Source organism: Littorina saxatilis, linkage group LG17, assembly GCF_037325665.1.
Source record: "Littorina saxatilis isolate snail1 linkage group LG17, US_GU_Lsax_2.0, whole genome shotgun sequence".
Lineage (NCBI taxonomy): Eukaryota > Metazoa > Mollusca > Gastropoda > Littorinimorpha > Littorinidae > Littorina > Littorina saxatilis.
Window position 1 is genome coordinate 39,491,092 of NC_090261.1, and position 13,091 is coordinate 39,504,182.

Below are 13,091 nucleotides of genomic sequence, written 5' to 3' on the forward strand. Positions count from 1 at the left end.
CATGATCGTTTACAGTCTGGACAGCCGTGTTGTGCTGTACATGATCGTTTACAGTCTGGACAGCCATGTTGTGCTGTACATGATCGTTTACAGTCTGGACAGCCGTGTTGTGCTGTACATGATCGTTTACAGTCTGGACAGCCGTGTTGTGCTGTACATGATCGTTTACAGTCTGGACAGCCGTGTTGTGCTGTACATGATCGTTTACAGTCTGGACAGCCGTGTTGTGCTGTACATGATCGTATACAGTCTGGACAGCCGTGTTGTGCTGTACATGATCGTTTACAGTCTGGACAGCCGTGTTGTGCTGTACATGATCGTTTACAGTCTGGACAGCCGTGTTGTGCTGTACATGATCGTTTACAATCTGGACAGCCGTGTTGTGCTGTACATGATCCTTTAGAGTCTGGACAGCCGTGTTGTGCTGTACATGATCGTTTACAGTCTGGACAGCCGTGTTGTGCTGTACATGATCGTTTACAGTCTGGACAGCCGTGTTGTGCTGTACATGATCGTTTACAGTCTGGACAGCCGTGTTGTGCTGTACATGATCGTTTACAGTCTGGACAGCCGTGTTGTGCTGTACATGATCCTTTAGAGTCTGGACAGCCGTGTTGTGCTGTACATCATCGTTTACAATCTGGACAGCCGTGTTGTGCTGTACATGATCGTTTACAGTCTGGACAGCCGTGTTGTGCTGTACATGATCGTTTACAGTCTGGACAGCCGTGTTGTGCTGTACATGATCGTTTACAGTCTGGACAGCCGTGTTGTGCTGTACATGATCGTTTACAATCTGGACAGCCGTGTTGTGCTGTACATAATCCTTTAGAGTCTGGACAGCCGTGTTTTGCTGTACATGATCGTTTACAGTCTGGACAGCCGTGTTGTGCTGTACATGATCGTTTACAGTCTGGACAGCCATGTTGTGCTGTACATGATCGTTTACAGTCTGGACAGCCGTGTTGTGCTGTACATGATCGTTTACAGTCTGGACAGCCGTGTTGTGCTGTACATGATCGTTTACAGTCTGGACAGCCGTGTTGTGCTGTACATGATCGTTTACAGCCTGGACAGCTGTGTTGTGCTGTACATGATCGTATACAGTCTGGACAGCCGTGTTGTGCTGTACATGATCGTTTACAGTCTGGACAGCCGTGTTGTGCTGTACATGATCGTTTACAGTCTGGACAGCCGTGTTGTGCTGTACATGATCGTTTACAATCTGGACAGCCGTGTTGTGCTGTACATGATCCTTTAGAGTCTGGACAGCCGTGTTGTGCTGTACATGATCGTTTACAGTCTGGACAGCCGTGTTGTGCTGTACATGATCGTTTACAGTCTGGACAGCCGTGTTGTGCTGTACATGATCGTTTACAGTCTGGACAGCCGTGTTGTGCTGTACATGATCGTTTACAATCTGGACAGCCGTGTTAATTGTGCTGTACATGATCCTTTAGAGTCTGGACAGCCGTGTTGTGCTGTACATGATCGTTTACAATCTGGACAGCCGTGTTGTGCTGTACATGATCGTTTACAGTCTGGACAGCCGTGTTGTGCTGTACATGATCGTTTACAGTCTGGACAGCCGTGTTGTGCTGTACATGATCGTTTACAGTCTGGACAGCCGTGTTGTGCTGTACATGATCGTTTACAGTCTGGACAGCCGTGTTGTGCTGTACATGATCGTTTACAGTCTGGACAGCCGTGTTGTGCTGTACATGATCGTTTACAGTCTGGACAGCCGTGTTGTGCTGTACATGATCGTTTACAGTCTGGACAGCCGTGTTGTGCTGTACATCATCGTTTAGAACGACGGTGTTTATAATGTGTAGGAATAATCCGTGCCTGTTTTTAGGTTAATGGCGACAAAGCGCACGGTTCATCAAGAATGCGTGTTGAACTACTAGAGTTAGAGGTACATTTCTATTGAAGCCGGGAGCTAGATTGGCATAGTGGTCAGAGCAAAGATGTTCTGGAATAGCGTAACATCGAATTTCTTTCGTCGAAGTGCTAAATTGCCTCTCGCGCTAGCGATCGGGGATCGACCACCGCTCGGGGCGAATGCAAATACACGATTTTTCGGAGCGCTCTCCAGTCCACCCAGCTTGAAAATGGGCAACTGACCCTTGTCAGGGCTGGAGAAGGCGAAGACATGGAGGGAGTAGAGGTTGTCACTGACCTCCTAAAGCTGGTTCTAGAAAGGCTGACATCTCTAACATCTCCGACTCGCTCACCACGACCATAACATGGTTTTGTTGCTATCAATTGTGTTGATCAATGCATATCTTTCGTAAGTGGAACCTATGTCAATCTGCTTAATCAATCAAGCAACAACAATAGATCTCACTCTGCGCAGAATGCAGCCACACTGTTGATTTTGTGTATGTGTCCAAGGGAAACTATGATATTATTCTTTGTGAAAGCATGGACAGATCTGGGGCGTTGAACATGACATAAATCATGCACGCGGAAAGTGTGCTATCTTAAAAAGAACGTCGCTTTTTGCTGAATCTGCTGCAAATGACCACCGTTAAACTTATCGCACTTTTGGCATCACACTCAGAAGCACAGATTAGTTTTGTCTTTTCAGAAAATCTGTGAATATAAACTGCTTGAGATAATGTCAGTATTAATAGATGAATGAAAAGTTCGGATGCACAGATACGTTTGGTCGTTCAAAGTCTGCCAGTGAAGAGCAGCTTGTAGAACAGTGTCATGCACGTGAGGTTTTCGTTAAGAATGATATAATGATCTTAACAGGTACTCGCTAAAGTCAAGCTCAGGCATCTATGTTATCCAGGTTATGGCGATTTTGGTCTCTTTGACAAAAGCAAGAAGCAAATCATATAATGTGTTTCCCCTTCAACAACTCACGCAATTCTCTGTCAACTCCCCCCCCCCCTAGCCCCCCCCCCCCCCACCGGCCCCAATACCCCCTCCCCGGCCCCAATACCCCCCCTCCACTACCACACCTGCCCCTCCCTATACCCACCGAAATAAAAAGCCACGTTGAAAAATGGACCGAAAAAAATCACTCAACACCGAATGCCATTTGAATCGCAAAGCACAGGAAGTCCACAAAAATAGGGAATGGTGTGATGTGAGTCAAGGTAGCTAGTGGCAGAAGGCGAAGGCCCATAAAAAGCGGATGGAATGAAGCAGCCCACCCCGGGTGGGACAGTTACGGCGCAGTTTTATGGGCTAGTAGTTTGTCTTACACATTGGCCGCCATTCTCTACCCGCTTCACGCGATCCCTTATTACCGCCACCCGATCCACCCGGTGAGGTTAATAAATACCCGTGCTGATCCACCCGTAACTCTCGGCATCCTGCGTGTCTCTGCTACCTCTCGGGGACCTTGCTGTAACAAGGATGACGAACGCTGTGTTATAAAATCTATGCTTTGTCAGTCTGCGTGTGTGTGTGTGTGTGTGTGTGTGTGTGTGTGTGTGTGTGTGTGTGTGTGTGTGTGTGTGTGTGTGTGTGTGTGTGTGTGTGTGTGAGTGTACATATGTTGATTAGATAGGGAGAATGACAAGAAAGGTATACATTTGTGGAACGAAAGAGGTATTGGAATTTTGAACCATCAATCTTTAAAGTGGCCGAACGAGATACGCAACATACAAATAATAATCTAGGATAATAACCTATTTTTAGATGTTGCTTCTTGTAAGATATCAAGAATCAAAACTGCTTTAATAAGTATGCTTGAGTGTGACCGTTTGTTTCTCTGTCCGCGTTTGGGTGTCTGAAAACAGACAGTCAATTTGGAACGTTATATATACCTTTTATTACCTGTTAATAAGTGTCGATCAGATAGATTGTCTACGCTATAGAAAGGGTATACGTTGTTTTGTAGGTCTTAATAAGTTATTGCCCATACACATAAGATATAGGTGTGTCTTGGCATATCATGATTTGTTTCGAAATGTTATGAAATTTCAGCAATTATTTTGGATGAAAATCAGGAATAAATTGTTAAAATTAGGTCATTTTATATTTGAAATAAAGAAAAGCTGTGGTTCATTTTAACTTCAACTTTTTTCCATATGATTTTTTTCCTTTGATTCTTTTGTTTTGTTTTGTTGTCTGTTGCTAGTTTGTAGGATACTTCATTCGAGTGTCCGTGTGTTTGTTTGTGAGCGCGTCTAGCCTATAGTTTAATTGACATTTGCCTGACCATGTTGTATATTTTTAGTTGCTTAATATATAGATGAACGAATGGCTATATATTTCGTAGTTGCTATACATGTTAATTACTAGATGAATACCCGCTTCGCCGGGTAGCCGGCTTCGCCGGGTAGCCGGCTTCGCCGGGTGAGTGGCGCACCGTACGCCGGCTTCGCCGGGTACCCGGCTTCATACCCGGGTTTGCCGGGAAGAAGTAGAGCCGAATACAAGCCGGGTGAGCCGGCGCACTGTACGCGATTGACGCCACACGAAGGAAGGGAGATAAACGCGCAAAACACTGGAGAAGATAAGGAAGAGTTACTGGGAATGGATGTACAGAAAAACCAAAATCGGTTCAGCGCTGCGCGCTGAGAGCACGTGTTGAATATGTTCATCGACCAGATTGTGTCCGGGGTCTACCTGAATATGCCCACCAAATTTGAAGCAGATCCATCGAGAACTTTGGCCGTGCATCGCGAAGTGACAGACAGACAGACAGACAGACAGACAGACAGACAGACAGACAGACACAAGCCGTATATAGATATATACTAGATGAATACCCGCTTCGCCGGGAAGAAGTAGAGCCGAATACCGGCTTGTACGCGATTGACGCCACACGAAGGAAGGGAGATAAACGCGCAAAACACTGGAGAAGATAAGGAAGAGTTACTGGGAATGGATGGACAGAAAAACTAAAATCGGTTCAGCGCTGCGCGCTGAGAGCACGTGTTGAAAATTTTCATCGACCAGATTGTGTCCGGGGTCTACCTGAATATGCCCACCAAATTTGAAGCAGATCCATCGAGAACTTTGGCCGTGCATCGCGAAGTGACCGACAGACAGACAGACACACACAAGCCGTATATAGATATAGATACTAGATGAATACCCGCTTCGCCGGGTGAGTGGCGCACCGTACACCGGCTTCGCCTGGTACCCGGCTTCATACCCGGCTTCGCCGGGAAGAAGTAGAGCCGAATACCACCAAATTTGAAGCAGATCCATCGAGAACTTTGGCCGTGCATCGCGAAGTGACAGACAGACAGACAGACAGACAGACAGACACACACACACACACAAGCCGTATATAGATATAGATAGATACCAATTATCCCCATGCCCCAAGTTGGCCCAATTGATAAATAGAGAATAATTCATGGCTTGCTGTGTCGTACCAGATATTAATCAATCAATCAATGAGGCTTATATCGCGCATATTCCGTGGGTACAGTTCTAGGCGCTCAGCAGTGATGCCGTGTGAGATGAAATTTTATACGGCCAGTAATTGCAGCCATTTCGGCGCATATTTACCTTTCACGGCCTATTATTCCAAGTCACACGGGTATAGGTAGACAATTATTAACTGTGCCAAAGCAATTTTGCCAGGAAAGACCCTTTTGTCAATCGTGGGATCTTTAACGTGCACACCCAATGTAGTGTACACGGGGGGGAGTTCGGACACCGAAGAGAGTCTGCACACAAAGTTGACTCTGAAATAAATTTCCGCCGAACCTGGGATCGAACTCACGCTGACAGCGGCCAACTGAATACAAATCCAGCGCGCTACCAACTGAGCTATATCCCCGCCCTATACACAAGTTTCTTTTTAAAATATGGAACTGCGAGCGAAAGCGATTTTTTTATATTTGAAAAAGCAACGAGTGTAAATTTGGTACGAACAGCAAGCCATGTACCGTAAACTACCTTGTATACGCCCAGTATCGAGTAAGCGCCCACCCCCCATTTTTGATCATCAGAGTAAAGGGAAATAAAAAAGATTATCCAGTCTGCTGGGTTTAAAATAAAATGTTTTCCTTCCTTGGAAATATTTCGCGCGTGGTAGAGATTTCAGTGGAGTTTTAACTCCCAGCACTAGAGCACCTGGACAAGAAGTGTTACATGAGCAGCATCTGAGTGCGGAGTTGACAGAAAAAGTGTGCGTGTGTGTGTGTGTGTGTGTGTGTGTGTGTGTACGTGCGTGTGTGTGAGAGAGAGAATGAGAGAGAGGAACGTCAGTTTTGTGCAAGAAACGCATCCTTTGAACTCTTCCATGCCAAGTGACCAAAATATCGTTATTCTAGCAAAGGAACCGCTCCTGCAAAGGGTATAGTACCTAGTAAACGCCCACCCCCAACGTTTGGGCAAAATTGGTGCAAAGGGGGGGGGGGGGGCGTATACAAGGTAGTTTACGGTATTATTCTGTTTATCATACGAACTGGACTTGCGTGCCTTCAGCTTGCTCCAAACATCCCGGAGTCGACGCGTCCAAATTGAAGACGCTTCTTATGGAACCTCGATCTCTTCCAAAGCCTCGTGGAATCGTTGACGTCAAAGCAAAGACAGGTCATTCTAGAAAGTATATGTCACGATCAGGTGACAGAGACCAAGAAAGTGTCACTCAGTGGAGTGCCTGTTCTTGGTCGATTATGATAGAAAGCGCCTGTACGTGATATTGGGCTACAGCAGAGTTTGCTGACAGTGCTCAATCAGCACGGATGTTTTGTAGCGCACGAGTTTCACAGTGGGGGTTTTTGCTGTCATAGGGCTGACGGTTTTTCGCTGACAGCGCGCACGGGATTTTCACGGATTGAGTTTCTCGTGTCTTTTTTCTGCTTGGGGAGGCAGAATTGTGTATAGCTGGACTGGTTTTTGTGACAAGGTCAGTCACGTGTTATTGGCTAGGTTGTCTGAGAGAGACACAAGGGCGGCGCACTTGACACCCAGCGGCAGAAGGGGAAGGATCTAATACACAGTTTCTAGAGTATGATGGTTTTTCACCGAGTATTGTATTCGGCACTCTAGGGGAGCTTCCACCGGTTATTTCCTTCACACTGCCACATATTTTGCTGAGGACAAGTCGTCAACATTCCTTCGTCGGCGATGGCTTTCGCATAAGCATAAGGATTCGACAAGGGGTTCTGGAGGTTTTTGGTCACTGTTGACGAACAGAGGCTGTTCCAGGGAGGAAGCGGATTTTGCTTCCATGAGAGTACAATCATAGGCTTTTGAGGTAATAAATCATTATTTAACGCTGTTGATGAGTCTGTGTTGTGGAATGAAATACTCTCTGTTGTTCTTTCCAGGTTAGCGCATAATTTACTCTCTGTGACGCTAAAATACTAATCTGTATATGGTTTTTGCAGATAGGGAGAGAAGGACGGAAAATGGCTGTTTTGTTGTTGTAAAAAGTCCGTTTTGTGCAGGCCCACGTGCTCGATGAGGTATTTAAAGATGACATGTTTAAAGGTGGTGGGTGAGGGGTAGCTGACATGTTTAGTGCACCGATGCTTTCTGTTTGCAGCCTTCGTTTCGTTTCGTTTCGTTTCGTTACGTTCCTGTAACATCTGCACGGCTGACTTTGGCGGGACCTGTTGAAGCTACGCTAACCAGGAGACCGGCTAACCAGCGGACCGGCTAACCAGCGAACCGGCTAACCAGCGAACCGGCTAACCAGCATACCGGCTAAGCAGCAGCAGCAGAGATAAAGCTAAGTGCACCATGTCGTACGCACCCCGTTGACCACCGTTGTCTTTTCGTATCTATGATTTCATTGGAGTAGTGACAACGTGGGGTGTTGACCCCTGCATGAACTAGAGCTTTTTGAACAGAACATTCTCATTTGACTGTATTTACACGGGATCAGCGTGTTACTATAATTTTCTATATACTACTGGCATTTTGTCAGTGAACACTGGTTTTTTACGTGTTGAGAACGTAAAAGGAACATATTTTGAGTGAAGGCTCGAGGGAGGTGGAGAGTTTATACATAAACAGGCGTCTGAAACTTATACTTTTGTTGACTCTATTTAATTGTATGACTGCGAGAGTGGATCGTGGTGTGGTTAGTTAATTAGTAGTAATTAACCGGTTCATAATCACCTTAAGTGATATATTGAAACGTGACACATGGGGGCCAAGCCGGGATTTACTCAGTTAATTTCCAACTGATAAAGACCCACCAATTAAGGATAACTAAGAGCAGATAATCTCGTCAGTGCTCGACTTATTTTCTGCTTGGTGCTACCTTTTTTTGTATAGTTTTGATCATATACCACACCTTAAGCGATTCACATCTTGCAGGAAATGTAAATTGTAATTTGTGAGTTATTGTATGCGCTAACTGTGATTACTTCCCTTTCCTTTGTTTGTGAATCTTTGTTGTTGTACGTTCAGAGTTTTCCGTTGCAGAGAGCTGAGCGGGGTTAGCGGATTTGTTATTCGTTTTACTCAGTTTTCTCTACATTGTTGTTTCGCATTCTGTAACAGGTTACATTTCTACCGTCTTGTTTTACTTGGATTTTTCTCCATTTTTTGACTTTGTTGGAATTTTGGGGGGGAAGGGTCCGAGGACTTCTGTCCTAACCTAGGCTGTGGGAAACACTCTGTTTCACCGCAAAAAGCAGCCGATAAAGTAGGCCACGGCTGTGGGAAACACTTTGTTTCACCGCAAAAAGCAGCCATAAAGTAGGCTACGCGTTTTGTTCTACACCGTTTGGATTTTTCTTCTGCATTTTCCGGTTGCTGGATTTTTGTATCCACCGCTTTCATCACCGCGTGTTCTAGCTATAGCTGCGTTAGACTTACTTTGGTAATAAAGCTTTGCTAAAACTAACCATGGCTACAGGGGGATCTCCTACGAGGAGAATAACTTTCGAGACTCCTGGGAGCGAGCAACCGACTGAGCGAGACGCACGCGTTAGAGCCCGAAGCGTTCTAAAACGCTTAGAAGTAGAACGGAAGGAAGAATTTGAGCGACTGACAAGAAAAGAAGAACGTGACCGACAGGACAAGAAAGACGAACTTGACAGACAAGAAAGGGAACGACAGGCTGAACGAGACAGACAGGAAAGGAAAGACGAACGTGACAGACAAGAACGGAAAGAGAAAGATGAACGAGACAGACAAGAAAAGAAAGAGAAAGATGAACGTGACAGACAGGAAAGGGAACGACAGGCAGAACGTGACAGACAGGACAAACAGGCCGAACGCGATCACCAGCTAGAACTAGCTAGGCTACAGGCCGAGAAGGGTACGCTTACTCAGGCTAGCGCGCCGACATTTGTTGCCGACCGTACGAGACTGCCGACGTTCGACGATGACAAGGACGAGCTCGACGACTTTTTACGCCGGTTTGAGCGCATTGCATCTGACCAGAAGTGGGAAGAGGCCACGTGGGCTAGCCGCCTTAGCACCTGCCTGAAAGGACGCGCATTGCAGCTCTACAACGCTTTGGATGACGACGAGGCGAGAGACTATCAGGCACTAAAGAAGGCGTTACTCCAGCGCTTCAACCTGACTGCGGAAGCCTACAGACGACGTCTGCGTAACAGCAAGAGGCTGAGCGGCGAGCTGAGTCATCAGTTTGTGGCACGCCTTAATCTCTACCTGCGGCGCTGGGTGGAGATGGCCGAGAAGAACTGGACCGTCGACGACCTGGCCGACCTCATTGTCATGGAACAACTGATGTCCAGCCTGCGACCTGAGGTGGTGACCTTCGTGCAGGAGCACCAGCCAAAGACTACTCAGGAAGCAGCCGACTGGATCAGAGTACACGAGGACGCCCAGGCGATCTCCGGCAAATCTTCAGGCTCACGGCCAGGAAAATCGGGAAATTCAGGTTCTTCAGGACCCAAGGACGGGAAGGACGATCAGGGACACAAGGGATCAAGTTCCAGATCTGACATCCAGTGTTACTACTGCAACAAGCGGGGCCACGTGAAGAAGGACTGCCACAGGAGACAGGCTGACCAGAAGGGCGTACACTTTGTTGGCAGTGAGGAGCTAAGGGACGTCACGAGCTCATGCACAATTCCACAACTCTGCGTTCCGTGCTCCAGGAAGCATTTCCAGCCCCACTGCAACGTCTACGTTAACGGAGTGAAGGGCGAAGGTCTGCGGGACACAGGGGCAGACATGATAGTGGTTCGGGCGAGTCTAGTTCCAGCTATGGCCTACACAGGAGACAGCATCAGGGTGAGAATGGCCGAGGCATCTCACGCTTACGACTTGAACACGGCAGTGATCAAGGTCGTAACACCGTTGTTCACGGGGACCATTGTGGCCGTCGTCATGGACGATCCTCCATGCGACCTGCTCATCGGAAACCGGGTTCAGTTTGTGGACGGCGTCACCAGGGAGGTTCCCGTTTATCGGTCTCCCGACGTCATTTCAGTGCTCACGCGGGCACAGGCGGAGCGAGAGGACAAACCTCTCAAACCCCTACCTGCTGCACGAGCTGCCCTGGGGAACGTGACCCCCGCGCTTCTCGCGAAGGCTCAGGCATCTGATCCGACATTAGCGACTCCTCGGGAGCACGCGAAGTCGGGGAAGGTGAAGCTGAGCGGGAAGCATGGGAGGTCAAGGTTCCTCAGGGACAAGAAGTTGCTCTACCGTGAGTTCAGCAACCAAGAAGGTACATTCAAACAGGTTGTCGTGCCTCGCGAGTTTCGCGAGGGTGTCATGGCAACGGCACACGACTCGATTCTGGGAGGTCATCTTGGTACCAAGAAGACCACGGATCGTGTCTGGCGCCACTTTTACTGGCCAGGCATCTGCACGGATGTCCGACGTTTCTGTGCGTCCTGCGATAAGTGCCAGAAGGTGGTTGCCAAAGGAAGGGTGAGGAAGGTCCCCTTGGAGAAGATGCCGCTCATCGACGAACCCTTTCGTCGGGTGGCAGTGGACATCATCGGGCCCATCTTGCCTGCGTCTGAGGACGGAAACAGATACATTTTGACCATGGTGGACTACGCTACTCGATACCCAGAGGCGATCCCTCTGAAATCGATTGAAGCCACGCGAGTAGCTGAGGCTCTGGTTACTATGTGGTCCCGGCTGGGAATTCCATCAGAGGTACTCACCGACAGAGGCACGCAGTTCACGGGAGGAGTGATGGCGGAGGCAGCACGACTGCTATCACTGGAGCAGCACTTCACCACTCCTTACCATGCTCAGTGCAACGGACTGGTGGAAAGGTTCAATGGCACCTTGAAGACCATGCTGAGGAAACTAGCTCAGGAGAAACCACGCACGTGGGACAGGTACATCCCAGCATTGCTTTTTGCATACCGCGAGGTTCCTCAGGAGAGCTTGGGCTTTTCCCCATTTGAGTTGTTGTACGGCAGACAGGTACGCGGTCCCATGGCTATCCTGCGTCAAGCCTGGACGGACGAAGAAGCTGACGAGGAGGTGCAGACGACAGCGACCTACATCGTAGAACTCAGGAACAGGATTGAAGAGACCTGCAAACTGGCTCAAGAGAACCTGGGAAGAGCAGCACAGCGTTATGCGCGAGGATTCGACCGCAAGGCACGGCCGCGCAGCTTCAAGATTGGAGAACGGGTGTTGCTACTTCTACCTGTCAAACACAACAAGCTACAACTGCAGTGGCAAGGACCTTTTGAGGTGACAGCGAGGGTGGGCCAGAACGACTACAGGATCATGATGCACGGGAAAGCACGCCTGTACCATGCCAACCTGCTGCGCGCCTACATAGAGAGGACAGCCTACGGGGAGAAGAACAAAGACCAGAAGAACAAAGACAAGAAGACAGAGAAGGTTGCAGTTATCAGGGGTGAAACGAGGGGTTGCTCGTTCTTGAGGACGACCTTTCTGTCTGGAAACAGACCATCAACCTCTGCAATATCTTCAGGTTGCAAGGTTGGCAAACGCCAGACTTATGCGCTGGGCGTTGATTCTCCAACCGTACCAATTCACGGTACGCGTCATTCCGGGCGCCAACAATGTTGGAGCTGACTTTCTCTCTCGGGCTGTAGAGGAGAACATGACTGTGAGCGAAACCGAGGTTTCGTCTTGAAGAGGGGAGGTGTGTCACGATCGGGTGACAGAGACCAAGAAAGTGTCACTCAGTGGAGTGCCTGTTCTTGGTCGATTATGATAGAAAGCGCCTGTACGTGATATTGGGCTACAGCAGAGTTTGCTGACAGTGCTCAATCAGCACGGATGTTTTGTAGCGCACGAGTTTCACAGTGGGGGTTTTTGCTGTCATAGGGCTGACGGTTTTTCGCTGACAGCGCGCACGGGATTTTCACGGATTGAGTTTCTCGTGTCTTTTTTCTGCTTGGGGAGGCAGAATTGTGTATAGCTGGACTGGTTTTTGTGACAAGGTCAGTCACGTGTTATTGGCTAGGTTGTCTGAGAGAGACACAAGGGCGGCGCACTTGACACCCAGCGGCAGAAGGGGAAGGATCTAATACACAGTTTCTAGAGTATGATGGTTTTTCACCGAGTATTGTATTCGGCACTCTAGGGGAGCTTCCACCGGTTATTTCCTTCACACTGCCACATATTTTGCTGAGGACAAGTCGTCAACATTCCTTCGTCGGCGATGGCTTTCGCATAAGGATTCGACAAGGGGTTCTGGAGGTTTTTGGTCACTGTTGACGAACAGAGGCTGTTCCAGGGAGGAAGCGGATTTTGCTTCCATGAGAGTACAATCATAGGCTTTTGAGGTAATAAATCATTATTTAACGCTGTTGATGAGTCTGTGTTGTGGAATGAAATACTCTCTGTTGTTCTTTCCAGGTTAGCGCATAATTTACTCTCTGTGACGCTAAAATACTAATCTGTATATGGTTTTTGCAGATAGGGAGAGAAGGACGGAAAATGGCTGTTTTGTTGTTGTAAAAAGTCCGTTTTGTGCAGGCCCACGTGCTCGATGAGGTATTTAAAGATGACATGTTTAAAGGTGGTGGGTGAGGGGTAGCTGACATGTTTAGTGCACCGATGCTTTCTGTTTGCAGCCTTCGTTTCGTTTCGTTTCGTTTCGTTACGTTCCTGTAACATCTGCACGGCTGACTTTGGCGGGACCTGTTGAAGCTACGCTAACCAGGAGACCGGCTAACCAGCGGACCGGCTAACCAGCGGACCGGCTAACCAGCGGACCGGCTAACCAG